This window comes from Notamacropus eugenii, chromosome 7, assembly GCF_028372415.1.
Source record: "Notamacropus eugenii isolate mMacEug1 chromosome 7, mMacEug1.pri_v2, whole genome shotgun sequence".
NCBI lineage: Eukaryota > Metazoa > Chordata > Mammalia > Diprotodontia > Macropodidae > Notamacropus > Notamacropus eugenii.
Genome location: NC_092878.1, coordinates 3699265 through 3724225, shown reverse-complemented (window position 1 = coordinate 3724225; position 24961 = coordinate 3699265). Strand labels below are relative to the sequence as shown.

The 24961-nt window shown below is 38.9% G+C and overlaps 1 protein-coding gene and 1 pseudogene across 1 annotated transcript in view; both read right to left on the bottom strand.

Moving 5' to 3' along the window:
• FAM227B (family with sequence similarity 227 member B) overlaps window positions 1-24961 on the bottom strand; it is a 335873-nt gene that overhangs the window by 77129 nt on the left and 233783 nt on the right. The gene's annotated exons all lie outside the window — the stretch shown is intronic.
• LOC140513139 (inorganic pyrophosphatase pseudogene) overlaps window positions 238-24961 on the bottom strand; it is a 42933-nt pseudogene continuing 18209 nt past the window's right edge.

The window sequence follows — 24961 nt, the reverse complement described above, 5'->3', positions numbered from 1 at the left end:
AGATAAACTGCGAATGACTTATCTATTCTCAGCAATACATTGATTCAAGATAGTTCTGAAGGACTATGATGAAAAATGTGATCAGTCTCCAGAGAAAGAACTGATAGAATCTGAATGAAAAAAGAAACATACTTTTTCTTTAGTTTATTTTTCCTGGATTTTTTGGACCTGTCTTTTACAACATGACTAATAGAGAAATATGTTTTGTGTGACAGCACACTTATGACCAGTACCAAATTGTTTGCTTCTCAGTGAAGGGAGGAGAGGAGGGCCCAGGAAGGAGAGAATTTGGAAGGCAAAAAAAAATTTTTTTTTTTAGCTTCGGCACAATAATTTTATTTCCTACCATATGGTAAACACATATACCCAAAGCATGCTTGTTTCTGCACATCTAGCTCTCCACAAATGGCTTTCCAATTATCCCCAGCCTGGGCCTGGGGATGCATTGGGCTATTATGTAGGCAGGGATAGGGAGAAACTGTTTTCAGGAGGATGGAACATTCTGGATAGACCCAACTAATTACATGGGATTTGGTTTCAATAAAGCTGCCTCTTCAAAGCTCTCGTTTACAAATCTATGACTTTGGAATGTAGGATTTCCTGATCAAGGGAATGAAACAATGCTGATTGGTCTTCCTGAAGGGCCAGTAGGTGCTCTGGTAATAAAACCACTTGTTCACATCTGTGGGGATACCACAGGTAGATTCACAAGGTGGCAGCAGGGTATCTACAACTGCTTTGGTAGATTCCATGCTGTACTTGAAGGGACTGTCCTCTTTGGTCATGCTCATGCAGTTGATTCCTCTTCCATCTGCTTTCTTCACCTCCAATGCCTTCCAGTGATCATGAGTGATTTTAATGATGTCAGTGCCAAAGTCCTTATCTTTAAATTCTGCCTTGAAAGCAAACTCATTTTCTGGTTTCCCATCAGGCATCCTGTACTTTCTAAACCATTCTACAGTGGCTTCTAGATAATCGGGTTTCAGTTTTCTGACCATAACTAAATATAATTATAGCTAACAGCATTGAGATCATCCACAGTGATTGCAATGACATTCCACTCAGTTTCTCCATCATCGATCATAGCTAATATGCCCCAAACCTTCACTTTGATCACTTCTCTTGAGCTCCCAGTCCTGCAGACCTCAGTATGGTCATTGTCCCTACAGCTGGTAGGCTACTCTATATTATGCCTTGGATCTTTCCAAGTCTGAGAGATGACTCTGTAGTTCCAGATATAACCTTTGGGAGGGAAGGACGTTGGCAATATAGTGGTGTTTTCCCTTTTTGATGTCTTACTTAATTGGATTTAAAGGATCCTTTCCCGCCATCTCCATCTTTGTACTTGTCCATTGAGGTACTCCATGACCATGTAGAACACATTCTTGTCTGTGTAAATCTGTATGTCATGAAATGGCGATATGTATTCTCCATGTGCATTTTTGAGGAAGAGTGGGCTATCAAGGCTATGGGATACCACATGTTCCTCACTGCTGGCTCCTGGTGCCAGTTGCTCACTCACCCTGACCGCTCAATACCCCGCCGCAGCCTCCACTTGCCAGCTCCAACCCAGTAAGGGTGATTGGGGGGCTGCGAATTATGTACCAGGAGAGGAAGGAGCACTTCTCAAAACTTTTTTTAAAAGAATGTTAAAATTTATTTTTACATGTAATTGGGGAAAGTAAAATATTAAAATAAAACAGGCACGGTTTAAAGAGAACATTTCTGTTAAGATGGTGTTTGGATACATATGTGTAAACATCAGTTTCTTAGAGATGGTGCTGACCTGCATGGATAGAGGGAGAGGACAAGTCAAGTTTATATTCTGAGAATCTACTCTATGTGGAACAAAATTAAATTAAATCTACCACCCACTTATTAGGTGCATACTATGTACTGGCAATACAAAGATTGAAAATGAAATAGTTCTTGTCTTATTTATATCCTACTAAGAGGATACAATATATTCAACAAGCATGTAAAAGAAGTACTATATAAAGTAATCTCAAGAGGAAGAAAAGTGTTCATAATTGGGAGATCACGAAAGTTCTGCAAAGATGGCACTTGAATGGTACAGCTGTCTGCCTTAACTATACTTGCCCCATATTAACTCTTTCCTTGCTCCTCAACGAAAACTGGAAGTATTCTATGTCAGATTAATTTTTTAAAACTTATTTGTTTAACTTTTTAACATTCATTTTCACAAAATTTTGGGTTCCAAATTTTCTCCCCACCTGTCCCCTCCCCCCACCCCAAAACACCGAACATTCCAATTGCCCCTATCACCAGTCTGCCCTCTTTTCTAACATCCCTCCCTTCCCTTGTCCCTATCTTCTCTTTTGTCCTGTAGGACCAGACAACTTTCTATACTCCATTACCTGTATTTCTTATTTCCTAGTAGCAAGAATAGTACTCAACAGTTGTTCCTAAAACTTTGACTTCCAACTTCTCTTCATCCCTCCCTCCCCACCCATTCCCTTTGGGAAGGCAAGCAATTCAATATAAGCCACATCTGTGCAGTTTTGCAAATGACTTCCATAATAGTTGTGTTGTGTAAGACTAACTATATTTCCCTCCATCCTATCCTGCCCCCCATTGCTTCTGTTCTCTCTTTCGACCCTGTCCCTCCCCAAGGAGTGTTGACTTCAAATTGTTCCCTCCTCCCATTGCCCTCCCTTCCATCATCCCCCCCACCCTGTTTATTCCCTTCTCCCCCACTTTCCTGTATTGTAAGATAGGTTTTCATACCAAAATGAGTGTGCATTTTATTCCTTCCTTTATTCAAATGTGATGAGAGTAAGCTTCATGTTTTTTCTCTCACCTCCCCTCTTTTTCCCTCCACTGAAAAGTCTTTTGCTTGCCTCTTTTATGAGAGATAATTTGCCCCATTCCATTTCTCCCTTTCTCCTCCCAATATATTTCTCTCTCACCCCTTAATTTCATTTTTTAAAGATATGATCCCATCCTATTCAATTCACTCTGTGCTGTGTGTGTGCGTGTAATCCCACCAACTACTCAGATACTGAAAAGTTTCAAGAGTTATAAATATTGTCTTTCCATGTAGGAATGTAAACAGTTCAACTTTAGTAAGTCCTTTATGACTTCTCTTTGCTGTTTACCTTTTCATGCTTCTCTTCATTCTTGTGTTTGAAAGTCAAATTTTCTTTTCACCTCTGGTCTTTTCATCACGAATGCTTGAAAGTCCTCTTTTTCATTAAGAGACCATTTCTTCCCCTGAAGCATTATACTCAGTTTTGCTGGGTAGTTGATTCTTGGTTTTAGTCCTAGTTCCTTTGATTTCTGGAATATCATATTCCTTGCCCTTTGATCCCTTAATGTAAAAACTGCTACATCTTGTGTTATCCTGATTGTATTTCCACAATACTTGAATTGTTTCTTCCTAGCTGCTTGTAATATTTTCTCCTTGACCAGGGAACTCTGGAATTTGGCCACATTGTTCCTAGGAGTTTCTCTTTTTGGATCTCTTTCAGGTGGTGTTCTGTGGATTCTTTGAATACTTATTTTGCCCTCTGGTTTTAGAATGTCAGGGCAGTTTTCCTTGATAATTTCATGAAAGATGATGTCTAGGCTCTTTTTTTGGTCATGGCTTTCAGGTAGTCCCATAATTTTTAAATTGTCTCTCCTGGATCTATTTTCCAGGTCAATTGTTTTTCCAATGAGATATTTCACATTATCTTCCATTTTTTCATTCTTTTGGTTTTGTTTTGTGATTTCTTGGTTTCTCATAAAGTCATTAGCCTCCATCTGTTCCATTCTAATTTTGAAAGAGCTATTTTCTTCAGTGAGCTTTTGGACCTCCTTTTCCATTTGGCTAATTCTGCTTTTTAAAGCTTTCTTCTCCTCGTTGGCTTTTTGAACCTCTTTTGCCAATTGAGTTAGCCTATTTTTGAAGGTGTTATTTTCTTCAGCATTTTTTGGGTCTCCTTTAGCAAGGTGTTGACCTGCTTTTCATACTTTTCTTGCATCTTTCTCATTTCTCTTCCCAGTTTTTCCTCCACCTCTCTAACTTGATTTTCAAAATCCTTTTTGAGCTTTTCCATGGCCTGAGCCCATTGAATATTTATTTTGGATGTTTGGGATACAGAAGCCTTGACTTTTATGTCTTTCCCTGATGGTAAGCATTGTTCTTCCTCCACTGAAAGGATGGGAGGAGATATCTGTTCACCAAGAAAGTTACCTTCTATAGTCTTGTTTTTTTTTCCCTTTTTAGGGCATTTTTTCCAACCAGTTACTTGACTTTTGGGTCCTTTGTCAAAAGTAGGGTATACTCTGGGTGCTGGGGTTGAAAGCTCAATTCCATGTGGACAGTCTCGGACGGGTAAAGGTGGGAACTTCTAAATCTTAGAGTTCTCACGAGGCCCCCCCAGGAAACGACTGGGAATCGAGGTGAACCGAGCTATCTCGTGTATTTCCGCCTCTTCCCTTGAGAAACGTGATGGGAGAGAGCTCTCCCCACCCTCGAGATTGTCCCGGATCTGGGCACACCTAGTTACCTAACAGGCACGGTATTCAGATGCAAACTATGCGGCTGGAGAGCTTAAGTAGGATCAGGAAAGCCTGAAAGCGCTCTTGGGCGGAGGGGCGCAGAGCGGACAGGACAGAAGGCTCCGCTTTTCCTCTTTCTTCTCTCCTCTCCCCTCTCTCCACTTGTACTTCTACTTCCAATCTCTTATTGTAAGATCTTTGCCTCCTTGGGAGATCTTTCTCTTTCCCTCCTAAGGAAGAATTCCCCTGCACTTGTAACTAGACCCTGAAATAAAGCTCAACCCTTGTTCGACTCTGGAACGTCCTTTCTCTCATACGAGCATCCGGTTTGGCCAGCTGAAGACCTCCGATAGAGGTAAAGGAAGACTCAGGTAGCCCTCAGGCCTCTAGGCCTGGCACTCTGGGAATCTGCGAATTCTCAGTTCTTCTAACATGGCACGATGAAGTGTATACTGGTCTGGACACAGAGAAGTATTTTTGTGCCCAGAATCTTAGAAGTTACCTCTCCACAGTCACCTGGCCTCCAGTTCCACCAAGTCAGCCCTGGGGGCTGATTTTCAGATAAACTGGATGGGCAGGGCCACCATTCAGTGTAAGACCAGCTTGGCCAGGGCCTCCACCCAAGGCTGAGGTATGACTCAGATCTTCAGTGCCCCCAGGGGTTTTTACGCTCCAACAATGGAGGGTCTGTACAGGCTGCTGTGCAGCTTCTGTGGCTGCTGCCTGCTGCTGGAGCTATGGGAAGGCCCTTTTCCCTTCCTGGCCAGCTGATAAAACTCTGTCACTGACCTTTGGCACCTGCAGGTTGAGGGATCTGAGGACCTGCTGCTGCGACTGGAGATTCTGCCCCCAAGGTGTCCTCCTCCCAGAGTCTCATTGTGCTTCGTGGCCAAGGCTGGGCTAGGCTCCATGCTCGGCTCTGCCTCCAGCACAACCAATGTTTCTGTGGGCCTTTCAGGTCACCCTGGACTGGAAATCTCCTCCACTCTGTTGTTTTCCACTTCTGCTGCTCCAGAATTTGTTGAGAGTCCCTCTCTACAGGTATTTTGTGGGCTGTGTGGTGAGACCCTGTGTAAGTGTGTCTTTCTAGTCCGCCATCTTGGCTCTGCCACCATTCTGGAGAATGTTTTGGAATTAGGCCCAAAGAACTGTAATGGACGGCCTGCATCCCCACACGGCTTGGTCATGTGGTGAAGAAGAAACACATGGGAGGCGGGAAAAGATAGACCAATTCCCCAGATTAATTTTTTAAAGTGCCGAAAGTAGTGCTGGTTTGTAGCTATACACTTCTAGGGCAGGAATTTAGAACACTGTTTAAGCTTAATGTTGCCTGCCCCCTCCCTTTTTCTCTCTTTCTTGCTCTTTAGGTCCTACTAGATTAGAATAAACAAAGATTATATTTTTCCTATAAAATAAGAATTTGAAGCCAAGAACTTAGATAATTTCCCTTTGATAATCCAGAACAGACTAAATATGAGGATCGCTAGATACAGAAACTGAAAAATCCTCGATCAAAAGTTAGCAGAAACTAGCTTTTTTGTTTATTCTGCTGTGGCAAGGAAACTTGAAGTGAGGTGGTTAATAGTGGCAGTGAGAGACATAAGAAGGATGAAAATAAAAAGTACACTCAAGATAACTACAAAATCCAGAAAACATCTGGAAGCTAACTAACCAAAGCACACTCAGGACTTATACGAACAGAATTATAATCACTTTTTACAAAAATAAAGACAAATAACTAGAAATACTAACTGTTCATGGTTGGGCTACAACAATATAATATCTAAATGATTTTTTTTTTCAAATTTAGTGCTATACTAAGAAAATTATTAAGGTGTTACTTGGTAGAACAAGACAAAATAATAATACAATTAATTTGGAGAAACATAAGGTCCAGATGCTCCAGGGAAACAAAAAACAAGTAGAAATGAAGGCTGCCTAACATCATCATGTTTCAGCCTAAATGATAGAGTGGCAATCATCAAAACTATTTAGTACTGGCTAAAAAATAAAAGTAGATAAATGGAAAGGACTAGGTAAACCAGGCTCAGAAACAATGGGACATACTAATTCAGTGTTCAATAACTTGTAGAGAAAATACTCCCTATCATATAGCCATTATGGGGCAAACTAGAGAGTAATTTTGCAGAAATTAGATTTAAACCAGCATCTTAAAACATATACTAAAATGAACATAAAATGGATTAGTGATCTTAATATAAAAGACCTTATAATTTAAGAAAAAAAAAAGATGAGAAAGACAGAAGTTGGATCTTTCAGAATAATTCAAAATCACATAAGGATTAGAAGAGATCACTAAAGACAAAAAACATTTCAGTTGTACAAAATTTATAAGCTTTTCATGGATAAAATCAACATTACTGAAAAAAACCCCTTTCACTTGAGAAAAAAATCTTTGCATCAAATATCTCAACTAAAGGTCTAAAATCCAAGAATTGATACATATAGAAAAGCAAGAGATATTTCTCAGTAGATGAGTAGTGAAAGAATATGAACAACTTTCAGAAGAAGAAATGCAAATGATCGACCAACGAGGAGATGCTCTATAATTGGTGATAATATGAGAAATGAAAAATAAACCAGTTATGGAGTTTTACCACATACAACCAAACTGGCAAAAATGATAAAAGACAAAAGTTGTCAATGTTCAATGGACTGTGGGAAGATGGGAATGTTATACACAATTAGTGGGAATGTGATTTATTTTTGGATAACTGTTATGGAAAACAATTTTGAACTATAGTGAAAAATGGACCAAATCATTTGTACCCTTTGACCCAGAGATTCTACTACTACTGGTATTATATGTATCCTAAGGACATCGAAGATAGAGGGAAAGGTCTCATGTAATCAAGTTATTGATATCAGTACTCTTCCCAGTTTTATAAAAAAAAACCTAAAAAGAAAGTGGGTGCCTATCCATTGGGAATAGCTGGTATATGAAGGTTTTGAAATAACTTTGTACCAAAAGATATGACAAAACGTTTGTAGGGAGTTACCAGCAGCCCTCCAGTCACCCAGTATTATACCCTTACAATTATCCTTGGCTCTTCCCCCTTAATTCCTTTATTTAACTAGGTATTATCTTGATTATTCTATCTCTGCAGTATCTCTTGAATTTGTCCTCTCCTCTGCACTCCCACAGTTCCTACGCTAATTCAAGTCCTTATCAACTTTCCCCTCTACCACTACAATAGCTTCCTAATTGGCCTTCTTGCTTCTTGTCTTTCTCCTCTCTAAAAAAAAAAACACACACATTAGAGAAAATGATGAGGGAAAGTTGTAGGGCTATAATCTAGTCCTGAGTAGAAGAGATTCATTAAGCAGAGGGGCTTATTAATAGCAAACCTTCTCATTGAATGATGTCCCATAGGATTCAAAGAGTTAATTAGCAGATTTACATGGAACAGATAGCAGATAGATTTTATAAGATTATCGTTTCTTGGAAATGAGGGACTCAAACAATAACAAAGAGAGAAAAGAAGGTCCCAAGTCTATGATGCCTAAAAGAAAAGTTAAGGAAAGAAAGTCAACTTGGCTATAAATCTTTCTGAACTAGGCTTAATCTCCAAACAACAGACCCCAAATTTACAGCTAAGGTCATATTCAAAGCCTTTCCAGCTTGGTTGGACCTGCCAGAGCTTTTGCTTGCTAGCATAATTTTAAAGTCCTCAGGTTCACCTCACGGTGAGGCATCAGAGTAGGGATCTGGTGGAAGGGCTTTCTCATCTCTATAAAATCTTTATGAAAATGGTCTAATCAGAAAGGGTATGTTTAATGATGACATGAGAAAGGAACAAGATTTTTTACAACAGATCACATCCTCTTACCTTCAGTATAACATTACTAGTTGTCTATTAGACATTTTAAAATGGATCTCAAAACTATCATGACCAAAATAAAACTCATCTTTCCCCCAAAACTTTCCTTACTTCTAAACTTTCCTATTTCTGATAAAGACAGCAATCCTTCCAGTTTCCTAAGTCATAATTTAAGCATCCAGTCAGTTGCCAAATCTTGCAATTTCTACTTCTACAACATCTCTCACCTCTGACCTCTTCTCTCAGCTCCTACAAGCTGTCGTTAGTATCTCAATACCTGCCACTAGATTATGGCAACATCCTCCTAACTGGTCTCTTTGCCTCAAGACTCTCCCCAGTCTAGTCCATCCCGAGATCTCTGTGGCCAAAGTAATTATCAAAGTAACTGTAGATCTGACCATATAACTCTCCTACTCAACCAGCTCCAGTGGCTTCCTCTTGCCTTTTGTATAAAATATAAACTCATCTATGTAGCTTTTAAAGCCCCACACAATCTAATCCCAACCTATCTTTCCAACGCTGGGATCTAGGCAAATTAGTCTTCTCTTCATTTGCTCACTCATGGCCTTTGATCTCTTGTCTCTAGCACCTTTACACCAGCCATCCTTCATCCCTGGAATTCATTCCTTCATCTTCAACTCAAAAATTCCCTGTCTTTTCCTTTATGAGGCAGCTCAGATAACATCTTCTTGATGAAATCTTTCCTGATCTCATGTTTAGGAAAGACAGTCAACCTGGGTATAAATCTTTGGCCCCTGAGCAGCAGGCAAAAGTTGCAAAGAGACCAATTTTGGCTTGAGTTTAGGAAAAACTTCCTCACAATTATAGCTTGTGTTGCTTGGAAAGGGGATGGTTCTCTCTTCTGAAGTCTTCAAGATGATGGTGGATGATATCTTGTCAGGTTATCTTGTAGTGGGAAATTCCGTCATGTAAGGATTGGACTCCAGATGGCTGCTGAGGTAACGTTCCAGCTCTCAGATGCAGTGGCTCTGTGATTCGCTAAAGACCCTTCTGCCTTACACTGGACCATTTTCCTAGTTCCTTATAGATTTTTTGCATGACTTCATCTTTCACAGCAGATGTCAGGATATAAGCTGCCATCATTTTCACAGTGGTCATCATAAACATGAGATGACCAATTTGCCCATGTAATGATGACATTTTTTTCTTGCCTTTGGGTTCACAATAATATGAACTCCACTAACTCCTGTATTTGTACCTACTAGGAGAATCTGTGAGACATCCTCCCATTTAGCTACAACTTTTCCACGCCTTTTGGTTTCATTTCTAGTAAGAATGTGAATATTGTTGTGGTTCGATTCCTTTAATAATGTATCAACCTGTTCATTGTTAGAAAAATAGCTTCCAGTTGGCATGCTAACTGTTAAACCAATATTTATAGAAATTCTCAAAACCATGATTTTTAGCCTCTTCTACTCACTTTGTATCATTGCTACCATTACTTGGAAGCACAAGGAGAGACAATTGGTCCAAAGGGTATTTTAAATTTTAATTTGTTTTATGGGTCAGCATGGTGGTAGTATTACTTTTCATTGGATATATTGTCCTTTTGCACATGTCTCAAGAGTCCTGTGAGTTTAGCCTTGCCAATAGCATGTCTTGGCAAATTGTACCCAATAACCTACATTTACACAGATCTTTAAAAGTAGGAGGTGAATTAAAATATACACTATCATACTGGGGAAATTTTAGCAGAAAAAAATATAAATCATCATCCATCAAAATTTGAATTAGTTCAATCAAGTAACTACTTTGCATTATAAACTTAGCTTTAATAATTTATAATAGTAAAATCTAGGGCAGTTAGGTAGCACAGTACTTAGAGTGCCAGGCCTGGAGTCAGGAAGACTCCTTTTCCTGAGTTCAAATCCTGCCTCAGACACCTATCAGCTATGTGACCCTGGGCAAGTCACTTGACCCTGTCTGCCTCAGTTTCCTCATTTGTAAAATGAGCTGGAGAAGGAAATGGCAAACCAATCCAGTATCTTTGTCAAGAAAACCCCAAATGGAGTCATCAAGAGTTGGACATAACAGAACAAGAACTGAATAAAATAGTAAATCACAGGCAGAGAAGATATTTACGTTGGAGACAAAAGGGGCTAAGATTCATAAAGGGGGGAGAACATGCATGTGTGCGCGCGTGTGCACACACAAACACACACAGATTGGGAATAGTGCGGAGCCTGAAGATTGTAGTGAAAGTACATCTGGAAAGATAGTCCAGAGCAGTAAAGCTATCTTTCCCAGAATTCCATTGGATGGTTCTTGCTGGGGCGTGTTAAAAGCTCCTGTAAAGTAATGAAAGTAAAAGAATTTCTGTGACTCTTGGGAGAGAGAAAAGAGAGGGAGAGGAAAGAGAAAGAAAGGAGGAGAGAGGCAAAGAGGAGAGAGAGACAAGAAAGAGTTAGAGACAGGGACAGGGAAAAGAGAGGATGAGGGCTGTCAGAGCTCCAAGGGTTGTTCAAAATAAACATCAGTAGGACATAGGATGAAAAACTTTGCTTCTATGCATATACACACACACGCACACACACACACACACACACGCACATATATAAATGTTTCAAACCGCAAGATATATCATTAACTTCACAACTCCATAGATGATGGGGATTCACATAGCATGTTCCTTTTTCGAGCGTACATCTTTTTGTTTCCGTCTGTCTGGTATTGCAAACCACCTGATTCTTCTCTAAACATACACAGTAGGTAGAAAGCTGTGCAAAAGGTCTTCTTTAAGTCTAATCTGCTCATGAAGGCAAGGGTTGGGGGAGGAACTTCTGTAGGGAATGACTTTTGCTCTGTTTTGGTCTGGAAATTATTGACTGGCCTCTTCAAGTTTTTCTGGACTCCATTTCTTTTAATACTGTTTTGATTCTGCACAAAGATTGATTCTAGAATTGCCCATTTATGCAACATCTTCCTACTACTTGGGGGTAAAATGGCCAGGCTGCCCTACCTGAGCAGGGAAAGGGTCTTCAGAATCATTTAACTATTACCTGCATAGAGCTACTTCTTCAGTTCTTCCTGCCATTTCTATGTCCCACTATTGGGACAGAAAATATTCTGACATGGTACACAGGTAGATTATAACTTCAGTATGTCTTTAATAAGCATATATTCTACCTCTTCTATGAGACCTTTGAATACCATACACTCATAGACCCTCCTCTGAAGTCTCAGTGTATTTATTCTCTACACTAATAGTTTGGTACTTGGCATAGATGCTGCTTCAGTTTCTTTGTAGTCCTAGCACTCATCACAGTACTCTGTGAGCAGCAATCCTCCATGGATATGTGTTATTTTGTTGATTACAATGATGCCATCTTTAATATCTTTATACTTCAATGACATTTTTTACCTTCTTAATATACTTTAAAATCCACCCATATGCTTGAACTTGGTGTTAGAAAAATGGACACAATTTCCCTCCCCAGATGAATTCTAACACTGACCTCAGCAAGGTTCCCGAGGTTGGCAACTTCCAGTGAGCCTCCTTGCCGCCTTTGTCTTAATATCACTTACTAACCCCCCTGTTACTGCACCACGAACTTCCCTGATGTATTTATACAACACATAGATCCTCCCCTCCTGAGAAACCGCCCTACTGCAAGGCAAACCAACTCCATCTTGCTGTATCAATCATTTGCCAATGAACTACAAGACCAGCTGCTACCATGGATGTCCTTTGGTGTCTCATTTTCACTTCTTACTGGTACAAAAAGACTTAGCTTCAAAAAGTGGAGGACGCTAGCAGCCTGGGAAAGTTCTCTTCCCTGTCTGGCCCAACAGGTAGATTTCTTTGATTTAGTTAGAATAACAATACTCAGACAATAACTCTTTCATCTCTCTCCTGTAATGAATAATACACACTTTTTCTCCAACAAGTATGCTATTCTTTTGGTATCACCACCTGTGTTTTATGAATAGTCATCTTTCTTTTCTTTGTTTTGTACAATGATATACTGAATAACGTTTAGCTTATGAATGCTGTCCAAAATTTGTATATAAGAAACCTCTTATGCCGGACTCATGGCAGATGCCATCTATCTTGGTATCACCCTTGACTAACCAGAATATATGGCTTCTTGCTTCACACTTGATTGACTTCTTGTTGCTGTCATCTGACTCTGACCACAAGATTCTGGACTGATGAATATGGCTCCTCTTAGTTCCTTCCCTGTGATCTGAATTCCTGTATTTTTGTTATACTTATTGGAATCAATGCCATGATAATAGACATCATTAGGAGTATAAATTATCCCATTTGTAAATACAGTCAATCCTCAACATTAGAGCATTTAATTTTCATGACTTCAAACATTTGTCTGATTTTATTAATAACCTCATTTTCACTTTTGGATTGGCAACCATGCAGATTCACAGCTATGTGCAGTACAACAATGCACACAAACACGCTTCAAAGATTGTGTCACTAATAGTTTCCAAGACTGATCAACCAGAGAAATTGGGGCTGCTGGTCCCATCACTAGTCACAACCTCAAGGTAAAGTGTCTACTCACCTTTGCTATGCAATGGCTCATGAAGTAGGCACTGACGGATTATTGGTCTCCAACACCATCTACCAGTTGTGAAGGACAGTGTGTGAGTGTGCGTGAGTGTGTGAGTGTGTGTGTGTGTGTGTGTGTGTGTGTGTATGTGTGTTGTTGAGACCTCACCAGTCTCAGTGTCTTCTGATAACAGTGATTTAGGTCCCAGTAATCCCTCTGTTGGGTTTCAGAGGGTGTGCAAGGTAGAGAAGTTTACAGCAGTATAGCATACGGTACAATACCCTCACACTACCATGTGATACAATAGAAGGTAAGATTCAGTTTTAAAAATGTTTTAATTTTAGGAATTTTATTTGTGATATAGTCTAGTATTATAGATTTCATGTGTAATGAAAAGTGAATATTATCTAAAATCAATGTTTTTCTTTTTGAAATGTTAGTACAAAAGGTCACAGAATTCTAGTGAATGAGCGAGAAAAATGTATTATTGCATGTTACCAATTTTATTTTGTGTCTTGAATTTTATGGATTGCTTCATGCTTACTGTTAGGAAAAAATGCATATTTATTACAGTTAATATTTTGTTACAAAGAATTATTTGCAGAAAAGTGTATTTTAATCAACCTCTAGTGAAAGATTATAGTTTTTGGTGTTCATGGAAACCTACTCCCCTATTTCTCATAGGTTTGATGTACCAACATTTATATTTTTGACTTTTGGGCTATTTTACAGGAATGTTGCCCCAAGAAAAGTAGAGGATTGACTGTATTTTATCAACATGTAAACCCTATTATTTTTTTCCTAAAACTGTGATGGAACATTGTCAAGTTAATGCAAATACCAATATCAGCATAGCTAGAATAATTAGAAAAATGGTTAACTGGGGGAAAACAAATCTTCTCAGTATACAGTTCTGATAAAAGTCAGACATCTATTATTTTTGACTATACTTGTGCTTTCATTATGAAGGCAGCTCTCATTCCCTCTATCAATGCAGACTGTCACCTTCTCTCCAGATTATACCCTCTCTTGAAGCCACTGTACAGGGTTATAAAATCAGTATGTTTCAGGGTAGGACTTTATTCTAAACCCAAGGAATAAGGGGAATTAATATTTGGAAATTGGTTAAAGCCATTTTCAAAAGAAGAAATGCAAATTATTAAAAACTATATGAAAGAATATTCCAGATCACTACTGGTATGAAAAAGGCAAAGTAAAATAACTGCAAAGTTTTTACTTAGAACCTATCAAATTGGCAAGAATGGAAAAAATGTTAAAAATAGCACATGTTGAAGGGCTATGGAAAGACAGACAAACTAACATCCTACTGGAGAAGCCGTAAATTGGTACAACTATTTTGGAAAACAATTTGGAACCATATTAGAAAAACCACTAGAATGCGTACCATCTCTGACCCAGGAATATGATGCCTTAAGGAGATCAGAGATAGAAGGAAAGGCCCATAAAAAACAAAATAAAGCAACTTTTTTTCTTTCTGATAGCAAAATTTGAAAATGTAGTAAACTCTCAATTTGTGAATTGCTGAATAAACTGTACTTCATATATACAAACTAGGATTATAATGATAATATTGTGATATAAGAAATGATGACTGATGAATTCAGAAAAACCTGAGAAAACCTGCATCAACTGATTCAGAACACAGGAAGCAGAACCAAGAGAACAAAGAACATGATGACAACAGTAACATAAAATAAGTTGTACTGAAAGACACCAAAGTAATCAAGCTTGATTATAAAGGAATGAAGATGAAATGCTCTTTCTTCCTCTTGACAGGCATGGACATGATTAATACATTGGCTTGTTTTGCTTATCTATACTTCACTGCTACAAGAGAGGGTGGTGGTTGAGGGGTGGTAAAGAAGTCACTGGGAAAAGATCAGAAAACATTTATTTAAAAGGGAAATGAGAAAGAAATGACCAGAATCATTTCACAGCAAGACTTCATAATTTTGCATTATTATTTGGCTATATTATTGTTACAAAATGACATTGGCTGTACGGGAAATGCCCGAATCATTACTACTTTTTCTAAAGTTCACATTTTTGAGAGAAGTCATGTATAAGGGTGCTATTGGCAGAAGTAGCCCTTTGCTAACTGAGTAGCATGACACAATTCTTCCTCTTTTCATTTTTGAGATATGGACTCTTGCCATCTCTTTGACTAGTCATTCATTTCAACCTATGCTTTATAGAGTGTTTTAATATCTCTTGGATCATTTTGAAGAATTGTGAAAATGAAAAGAAATCCAAAGTATCTGTGGCAAATGGCATTTTACATATCAACAATGTAAAGTGAGGGTTGTATTTTGCTGCATAGGATACACAGTGAAATTGCTTTCTGGGAGACAGAAAAGTGACATGGGACTGGATCTATGATTTCAACAGTAGAGGGAACTCCTAGATAAGGAAATTCCCTTTACCAATGCATAGTGGTACATTCTCTACATTTATATAGTCTTAAAGAGTGGTCTGGAATACTGAAAGATTAAATGACTTGTCCAAGGTCCCATGGTCAATACGTATCAAAGAAGGGCTTGAAGGCATTTATTCCTGGATTCATGGCCAACTCTCCATCTAGTATACAACTTACCTTTCCTATCTCATGGTTACACTGCTTCCTACTTCCTAGTCCTCAACTTTTCTTCCTTGCCCAGAATATTACAGTACAAAACTCTTTCATTGCTCCATTGCCTGGCAACCATCCATGTGCATCTCTTACCGCTACACTCCTTGATATTATTTCTTTTTGGCTCTGACTACTGATAGTTTGTCCTTGCCTTTTCTTTCCCTGCCAACTTTTCTATTCTCTAGCTCAATATTCTTTCACTCTTACTAGGCTGATAAGATCACAGATCAAGAGCTGAAAAGGCACACAGAGACCATCTAGTCCAGCTGCCTCCTCTTACAAATGGGGAAATTGAAGCCTGAGGAAATGTAAGTGACTTGTCTAAAGTCATATAGGTCAAAAAGAGTAGAGATGGGATTTGAACCCAAGTCTATTGACTCCAGAGCCAGTGATTTTTGATCTACCATGCTGTACTAAGTCCTCTTCTACTTTATACTCAGCTTTTCTTTTCTTATTTAAATTAAATTTTATTTTACTTTCAAACAAAGCCCACCTCCTTTTCCACCACCCCTTTGAAAAAGTAAGAAAAACAAAACCCCATTACAAACATGGATAGTTAATCAAAATAAATGCCTGCACTGGCCATGTCCAAAAATATGTCTCCCTCTACACCTGAGTTCATCACTTCTCTATTAGAAGGTGGACATCATATTTCATCATAAGTCCTTGGAATCATGGTTCATCTTTTAAAAATTGTCTGTCTTTACAATATTGTTACTGTATAAATTGTTCTGGTTCTGTTTAACTCCATTTCTTGTAAAATTTGTGGTGACACTGGTTCTTAGATAAAAGTACCTGTAATGCATAAAAACATGACATAAGACTTTATCTCTCTAGATTGATTGGAACTGAGCACTATCTGGGTATATATGGTACAACTGAAAAACATATAAATGGACTCATAAGCACCTACACAACTGTTTCCTATTTTAATTCGTGTAGACCATATATAAATCTATATACAGTGAGGGGAATGAAAGGTTGCATTGTGAAATGCTACTTTAGAAAACTCACTATGCAGATGTAGCATAAGATAAGCCATAAGCAGAAAGTCTAGGTAAACAAATCACATCATATTAACATTTGAGTAATGCATGAAAAATGCAAAGGTATTGAAGTAATAAGTACTTTTATGTTTTTAATAAGTGCTTAATGTCAGGATTCTATTCGCAGGATAAAGACTAAGAAGGTGTTGTCTAGGGGACAGCTAGGTGGCACAGTAAGTAGAGCACCAGTGCTGGAGTCAGGAGGGCCTGAATGCAAATCTGGCTTCAGACACTTGACACTTACTAGTTTTGTGACCTTGGGCAAGTCACTTAACCCCAACTGCCTTGCTTTTCCCTCTCTCCCCAAAAAGAAAAAGAAGTTATTGTTCAGATTGCTACAACTGCTAACCTTTTGACACAGTCACCACTCCAGTCTTTAGACAAATTCAGGGTCTATGACCTCACATAACTTATTATACACCCAATGCATAAGACCCTTCCCAGAAACACACACCCAAAAGTAATTGCAAGCACATACACATAGGAATGTGTAATGTGATGCGTGCCACAAACTGCACTGTTCTGTCACAGCAAGGTTTTATTGCTCTGCCTTCTTCGAAACAAATTTAACTCTCAGGGGACTTCTTACACACAGTCATGCTGATCTCAGTCAAGTCCTAAGCTCTCCGTCTCCTTTTATCCTGAGGCACAATCTATTTCCTTGGGTAGATTGCAGAGGACTTCAGAAAGCTGATATTCAAATATAGATGCTCAATCTGGTATTGGCTAAGAAATAGAGTGGTGGATCAGTGAAACAGACGAGGTACATACTACACAGTAGTAAATGACCATAGTAATCGAGTTTTTGATAAACCCTAAGACTCAAGCTTTTGGGGCAAGAACTCACTCTTTAACAAAAACTGCTGGGAAAACTGGAAAACAGTATGGTAGATACTAGGTATAAACCAACGTCGTACATCACATACCAAGAGGGTGATACCATAAACAAATTAGAAGAGCAAGGGATAGTTTACCCATCAGGTCAATGGAAATGAGAAGAATTTATGACCAAACCAGAGATAGGTGGCATTATGAGATGTAAAATGAATACTTTTGATTATAGTCAACAAAAAAAAAATTTACCCAAACAAAACCAATGCAGATAAGATTAGAAGGAAAGCGGAAAACTGGGAGAAATCTTTTTATCACAAGTGTCTGTAATAAAGGCTTCATATCTCAAATATATAGAGAACTAAGTGAAATTTATAAGAATATAAATTATTCCTCCAGTTGATAAATGGCCAAAGGATATGATTTAATTGTTTTCCCATCTAAGTTCATGAAGTGCAGTTAGGATAGAGTCCCAGGCCTGGACTCAGGAAGACTCATCTTCCTGAGTTCAAATCTGGCCTCAGACATTTACTAGCTGTGTCATGCTGGAAAAGTCACTTAACCTTGTTTACCTCAGTTTCCTCATCTATAAAATGAGCTGGAGAAGGAAATGGCAAACCACTCTGGTATTTCTGCCAAGAAAACTCTAAACAGGATTGCAAAGAACCAGACACAACTTCAACGGAACCAAATTCACAGGTTCCTTGAAATCTTTCCATGGACCTGTGGATCCCTGGTTTAAACCTCTTATTCTCACACATCTTTTGATACTCAGTTCTCCATTTTAATCTCCTGCTCTTTCTCTGCTCCAGTCATTACCATAGACTCCTCCTCCTCAGAGTTCTTTGGTTTCATCTTTCCCCCAGCTCCTAACTATTGTCCCTTTAGGCTGTCTTTCTCCCAGAACACTGAATGGTGCCAAGTACAGCCAGGGCAGAACCAAGAGAACAATATACACAATGACCACAATTATGTAAATAAAAACAGCACTAAAAGACAACAGAATTCAGTCTAGTGCATTTACCAGTCTTGGTGGCTGAGGACAGATAATAAAACTCGGTTCTTTCCTCTTGGTAGAAAGGTAAAGGATTAATGTCAGAAGTCAGATGCTCCCTAAACTGCCAAGAGGCCTTGGCAATCATAGTTTGTTTTGCTCAACTGTTTTTCTTTGTTAAAAGGGAACGTTCTTTTTGATGAAAGGTTGGATTGTTGCAGAGTGACAGAGGTCTCTAAAAGCACCAATAAAATATTTTATGCTTATGTTTAAAATGGCAGTTCATTGCCTTGGTCTTCTCTACTTCTTGGGCTCTCTTACTGAGGAAATCCTATGTATGTTTACAAGCAAGGACTCCCTGATCTACCTTTTCAGAACTGGAAGCGTACTGGATATTTCTTTCCCAAACTTGAACCTGATTTAGGTAGTAACAGCCTCTTTTCTTTGGTAACCATGGTCTTAGGCTTTTGCCATTACAGAGATCCATTCTAATTTAGGAGAAGGACATTGTATATATCTTTAATGGATATGGGAGTGGTATTGTCTTGGTCAACCTTTCCAGTGTTCCTAGCATTGGTTAAAAACATGGACCTTGGTCATTCCCAAAGGGTTGAACTCTGGGGGAGCCATCATTTGACTGACAGTCACTGTTTCCACAGCTACTTTTCCATAGGTTCCCTTTTCCTATCCTGAAACCAGTCACAGAAACAATAGTTGTTGATCTAGGGTTTCCCACTGAAAATTCTTAGTCTGTACTGCCAACAGCAAGACTCCTGCCTATACCAAGTGGTAGACTGCTGCCTGGGATCTGGATCAAACTGAACAGTTAAGGCGCCAACAAAGAAGGAATCCCATGAAGTCAGGCTTCCATACTCATCACTTGGACCTTGAGATTCCTCTAATCTCCTTATCTTCGTTTTACTTCTCTCTGCTTCTACAAGATTGCCAGGAGAGAGAGAGAGAGAGAGAGAGAGAGAGAGAGAGAGAGAGAGAGAGAGAGAGAGAGAGAGAGAGAGAATGTGTGTGCGTGTGTACGTGTGTGTGTGTTTACTACTGCTTTGTCCCTTTGTGAATTAAGCTGCTATTTTGACCTCCCTGACAACAAGCTGGGAAGAACAGCCAACAAGGAGTTGGGGGCTCAGTAATTTCAAAGCCTGGAGTGCAGGGGAGAAGTTTTTGTTACACAATTAAAATCAACCAAAGTTACATGGATCTCACTTCTGTGTATCTCTGGGCACACATTCTTCCCTTGAAAGGAATGCATGGAGCTCAGAAATTTGCCTTTCAGATATGGTATCTGATTAGATTTTTATGTCACAGGTCCCCCAAACAGGAATAAGTACATGAGGAACACTAGGTTTCCCTAGACCCCCAGGAAATACAAACCTCTACTCTCATATCTCCACCTTCTTTCTTAGTTTCTCATCTAAATGCTGGGGCTTCAGGGTTTGGGGTACTTCTTCAAATGTACATCTTGCTAAGCCCTTTTTCATTCATCCTCAGATTCTAACATTTGCAATCATAGTATAAGGGCCAATTTAAAAAGCACCAGCCCAGAGATAAGGGTTCTTTTTGCTCTAATATACTATTAATAAGCTGCCTCAGTTTCAGGAGAGGGGTTGATGACCCATAGAATCTGTTTCTTTTCTCTTCTTATAGATTAACATTATAAAAAAACCCCATTAACTTCATATCATCCCTGATTATGATTCTACTGATAAAGTTAACTTTGTTGCAGTCTTTTTGGTTTTAATGCATACACAACTAGGAATTATTAGGTTCTTTTTTTAATAAGCAATCAGGGTTAAGTGACTTGCCCAGGGTCACACAGCTAGTAATTGTCAAGTGTCTGAGGCTAGATTTGAACTCAGGTTCTCTTGACTTCAGGATCAGTGCTCTCTCCACGGTGCTGTCTAGCTTCCCCATTTATTAGGTTCTAGATGAGATGATAAATTAGAGAGTTTCCAGAGAGGGCATCCAAGATGGTAAAGGGCCTTGAGTCCATGACGTAGGAGGATCAGTTGAAAGAACTGGGAAGATTGGGAGTGGGGAATGGGATGCCAATTCTGTCCTCAAGTATCTGAAGCCCTGTCATGGCATCAATGGGATTAGATTTGTTTTGTTTGGTCCCAAAGGGTAGAACCAGGAGCAACCAATCAATCAAGAAGCATCTACTAAGTGTTTCCTGCACAGTAGGCACTATGCTAGGCACTGGGGAGAGCAGCGGGTAGAAGCTGTAGAGAGGCAAATTTAGTTGTGGAGTCAGGAAAAAAAATTACCTAACAACTTCAGCTGTCCCAAAATGCAATCACTTGTTCTAAGAGGTGGCCGATTGTGAACAGAGGCTGAATGATCAGCTGATGAGTATGTTATAGTGGGACTTCCTTTTGAGGATAGGCTAGATTAAGTAACCTCTCTGTGATTAAGTGATTTATTAAAATATGGATTATGGATTCATACAGCTAGTGTTGGAAGGAACCTCAGAGCTCACTTAATTCATGAATCCATTCATTTTAGAGAAAAGGAGATAGTCAAAGATGTTAAATAATCTCTTTAAGGTCTGTAAAAGCAAGTACCCCAACATACACAGGAGGGCCTGCCATCACAATTTCTTAGATCTGCATTTCTAAAAGGAAAGGCAACTTTTGGGGGCTCAACAATTACTTTAATCAAGCACATATATCATTCACTTAGTTCAGTGGGAAAAGTCAGCACTCTGAACTTCAGAGAAAACACAGAGAAATCAAAATTAACAGACATGCTTCCAACTGTCTGACATAAGCAATACATACATCATAGATCAACAGACAGATCCAACTGTCTGACCATTACATACATACATACTGTACATAGAGAGGGAAGCCCAACATCTACATTTTCAAAGCCGGGGGGCTGCTTAGTAGCTTCCCAGAGTCTCATCTGGCACACAAACCTTCTTCCAAAAACTAAGCTCCAAAGTAAAACCTACCTCAGAGTCTTCATACACTTTTTTAGAACCAGAGAACATCACAACTTGAGAACCAGTGCCTCATTAACAAAAGGTGTGGGCCTTCCTACAAATCTTCCCAGGCCCATTAATGGCTGGGAAAGATCTCCTTTAATCACATTATTCAATCAGAGGCACTTGATTATACTAAAACACAAACAGCAAAAGATCCTACTTTGCTTGCCATTACAAGGTCACAAATATAGTTAGCATGAGGTGGGATTTACACCCAGGAAATGTGACTCTGAAATGTGCTGACTGAAATGTGCTAATGGAAGACATTCATGTTTGCTAATATCTGTTAAGCCCACAATTTTAAAAGAAGTCTAGGAAAGAAACAGTAATGGAAGACCCAAAGGTCTTGCTGAAGTCAAAAACACATAAAAAATAAATCCCTATGGGATTAAATTCTGAAAGAAAATGTTTTAGGCAAAATGACTGAGAATATGTTATCCCAGAAACAGATCTATTTGGGAAGACAATTCTTAGAATTAGATGCCCTTTGTAAAGTTAATACCAGGAGAGGACAATCAGGGCTTTGCCCTAGGGCACTGACTGTACTCCTTCCCAACCTCAATATTTCAAGCCCATCATCTTTTGGCCACTTAGTGTGACTACACCCATTCCCTCACTAGGCCCTAGACCACCACCCTCTAGAGTCCTGTTACCACATCCCCTCTCCCAAATCCTGGCTCCCCATTACCACTGTACCTCTATTGGATATTAGGGATTATTGCTTCTTTTGCATAGGTACAGGCTAGAATTTCTGGTGGTCAGGTTGCTTATTCTCTCTGAGTGATTGTTCTTGGGGCAGACTATCCTCTTTATCCTCCCCCCAGACCACGTTTTAATTTTTTTTGGTTTCAAGACTTTTTAGTTATAGCTCTGCCCTCTTAAAAAAACCTCTATAGAGGATCTACTTGGGTTTCCACTTCAATATTTTAGCTTAAAGAGGAGTTCAAAAGTGCAAGAAACTACTCCTATGTAGTAGAAACCCTAGACAAGTGATGAGGGCACCTAAGTCAGTTTCCATAATACTTCCCTCCCATTCTCTTGCATCATTGCCCAAGTTCCTCAAAACCTTTCCTAGGTTTTGAGCTACCAAGTAGGCTGCCTCCATTATACATTGTAGGGGCGCTTTGGATAACGTACTAATAATGTGCTAATGAATGTAAGAAATTTTTCTCTTTAAGACAGTGGAGGATAGTCAGATCTCTCAATTTGGAATGAAAGGACCTGGCTTTAAATCCCAATTCTACTATTTACTATCTTTCTGACCTTGGGAAATCAATTAGCCTATCTGGGCCCAAGTTCAAAAATGAGGGATTTAGATAAGATGATCTCTAGGGTCCCTCCTAGCTATAAATCTATGATTTTATGATCCTTAGTTTTCACACAGATGACTGAATGTTTAGGTTACAGATTTCACTAGGAAAGAAAACAAAAACAATAAAGAATAGGAATTTTGTGTTTGTCTAAATTTGAATCCCAGATAAGATCAAATCTGGCCACAGGCACTTTGGTCACTTAGCTTTTTGGATTTAAATGAATTTCTTGGTTCATACTCCAGAACCCCAGTTCCAATCCCTATTTTATCCTTCCTAGATTAATCATTACTCATTAAAACTTAGCAGGTGATATCAGTGGTCAGGTGACTCAAGGCTGTCACTTATTCCTAGTGATCATTTGTTCAAGTTCATGAATGCCACCAATTCCCTTTCCTATCATTCACTCAACACTACATAGACATTTATTAACCATCCCCTACATGAAAGGCATAGCATTAGACACTGGAGATATAAAAGTGAAACCATGGTTGAACAAGCTGTGGTATATGAATGCAATGCAATACTACGATGAGCAGGCAGACTTCAGAATAACCTGGAAAGACTTATATGAACTGATGCTGAGTGAAGGAAGAAGAACCAAGAGAACACTGCACACAGTAACAGCCACATTATGCAAAGATATCTTTGATAGACTTATCTTTTCTTAGCAATGCAAGGATCTAAAACAACTCCAAAAGACTCATAATGGAAAATGCCATTCACATCCAGATAAAGAACTATGGGGTCTGAATGCAGATTGAAGCATATAATTTGCTCTCTGTCTCTCTTTTGTTTCTTCTTTCTCATGGGTTTTCCCATTAGTTCTACTTCTTTACATATTACACCCTGTTTTGGAGTAGGGAGAGGGTAGAAATGGGGAGAAAATGTGGAACTCAAAATATTATGGAAGTGAATATTGAAAACTCAAAATAAGTAAAATAAAATGCACTCAACACACATTTTTAAGGTAAAGACACAATGACATATAGGATGCTAAGTGCAGATAAGATACAGTATTACTGAATTTACAGATGTGAGTTTCATCTATTTTCCCATGTCTCTGAATGGAATTTTAGAAGATAAATGACATAGAGGAGAAGAATAAAGATAGGAACTCAATAAACCACTCATAGAGGAAAAAAAAATAAAACCAAAACCAGTCTTTGCCCTCAAGGAGTTCAGATGATTTGAGGATGTAGAGAGCATGGATAACTGAATAGCCTTAGGCAGAATTTCCCAAAAGAGGTAGTAATATCTGAGTGTAACCTAGAAGGAAGTGAAGGCTTCTGAGACAGAGGTGAGGAGAGAATACATTCCAGATATGGAGCATAGCCTACCGTAGGGGAGCGTAGTGGAAGGACAGACGTGGGGAGTAACCGGCAAGCCATGTGCACTAATTAAGATCTTGTATTTTGTATTTTTATCTCTACCACAAGAGCAACATTTTCTTTTTGCTGTCCAACAGACTTCTCTTTTGGGTTCTGAAACCCCAGCTTCCCGCTCCAGCTTGCTGAATGGACGCTGCCTGTGGCTCACAGGGTACTTACAACACACACTGAAATGGACAAAAGTCAATTCCCATGGGGGTGGGGTGGGGGGTGGGATGGATTGCCCATTTGTTAGCTGTATCATGTTACATACACATTCTAAACAGGGCAGTCCCGAAGAGTTTCAGGAGGTTATTAGGGACTAATCCCATAAAAAGGAAACACATATGAAATAACAAGTGATGGGAATAATAGAATCCTGAGTAATAAACATTAAGGTTTACAAAGAATCCATAGCAGATGAGCTTAATTGCATTTTAAAGGGCCAGAGTCATGAAACTGGGCAAGAAAGACAGCATTGTTAGAAGTGTTTTGATGTGTGTTAACGGTGTCTAATGAAATCTCTCATGAAAAATAGTTTAAGCTTGGTTAGTGTGAACTTTGCTACAAGTTTGAAAACTGACTAAAGAATAATAAGCTAAAAGAAATGGTTTGAAGATAATAGGATACAGAGACATAGATCTAGTCTTATTGATATCTTGATAATAAAAAAATAGTTATAAATCATAAATATTCAAGTGACAACCACTAAAATGCACTGGAAATTCTACACTGCCAAAATTTGCTAATTCTAGCCCTATTACACTGCTCGCACCCCTCCACTTTTTCCATTCACGTAACCAACACTTTAGTTAGGTAAAAGATATGAGTTGGGAGGGGTTTACACATGAAACAGAATACTTTCTACATCTCTAATAA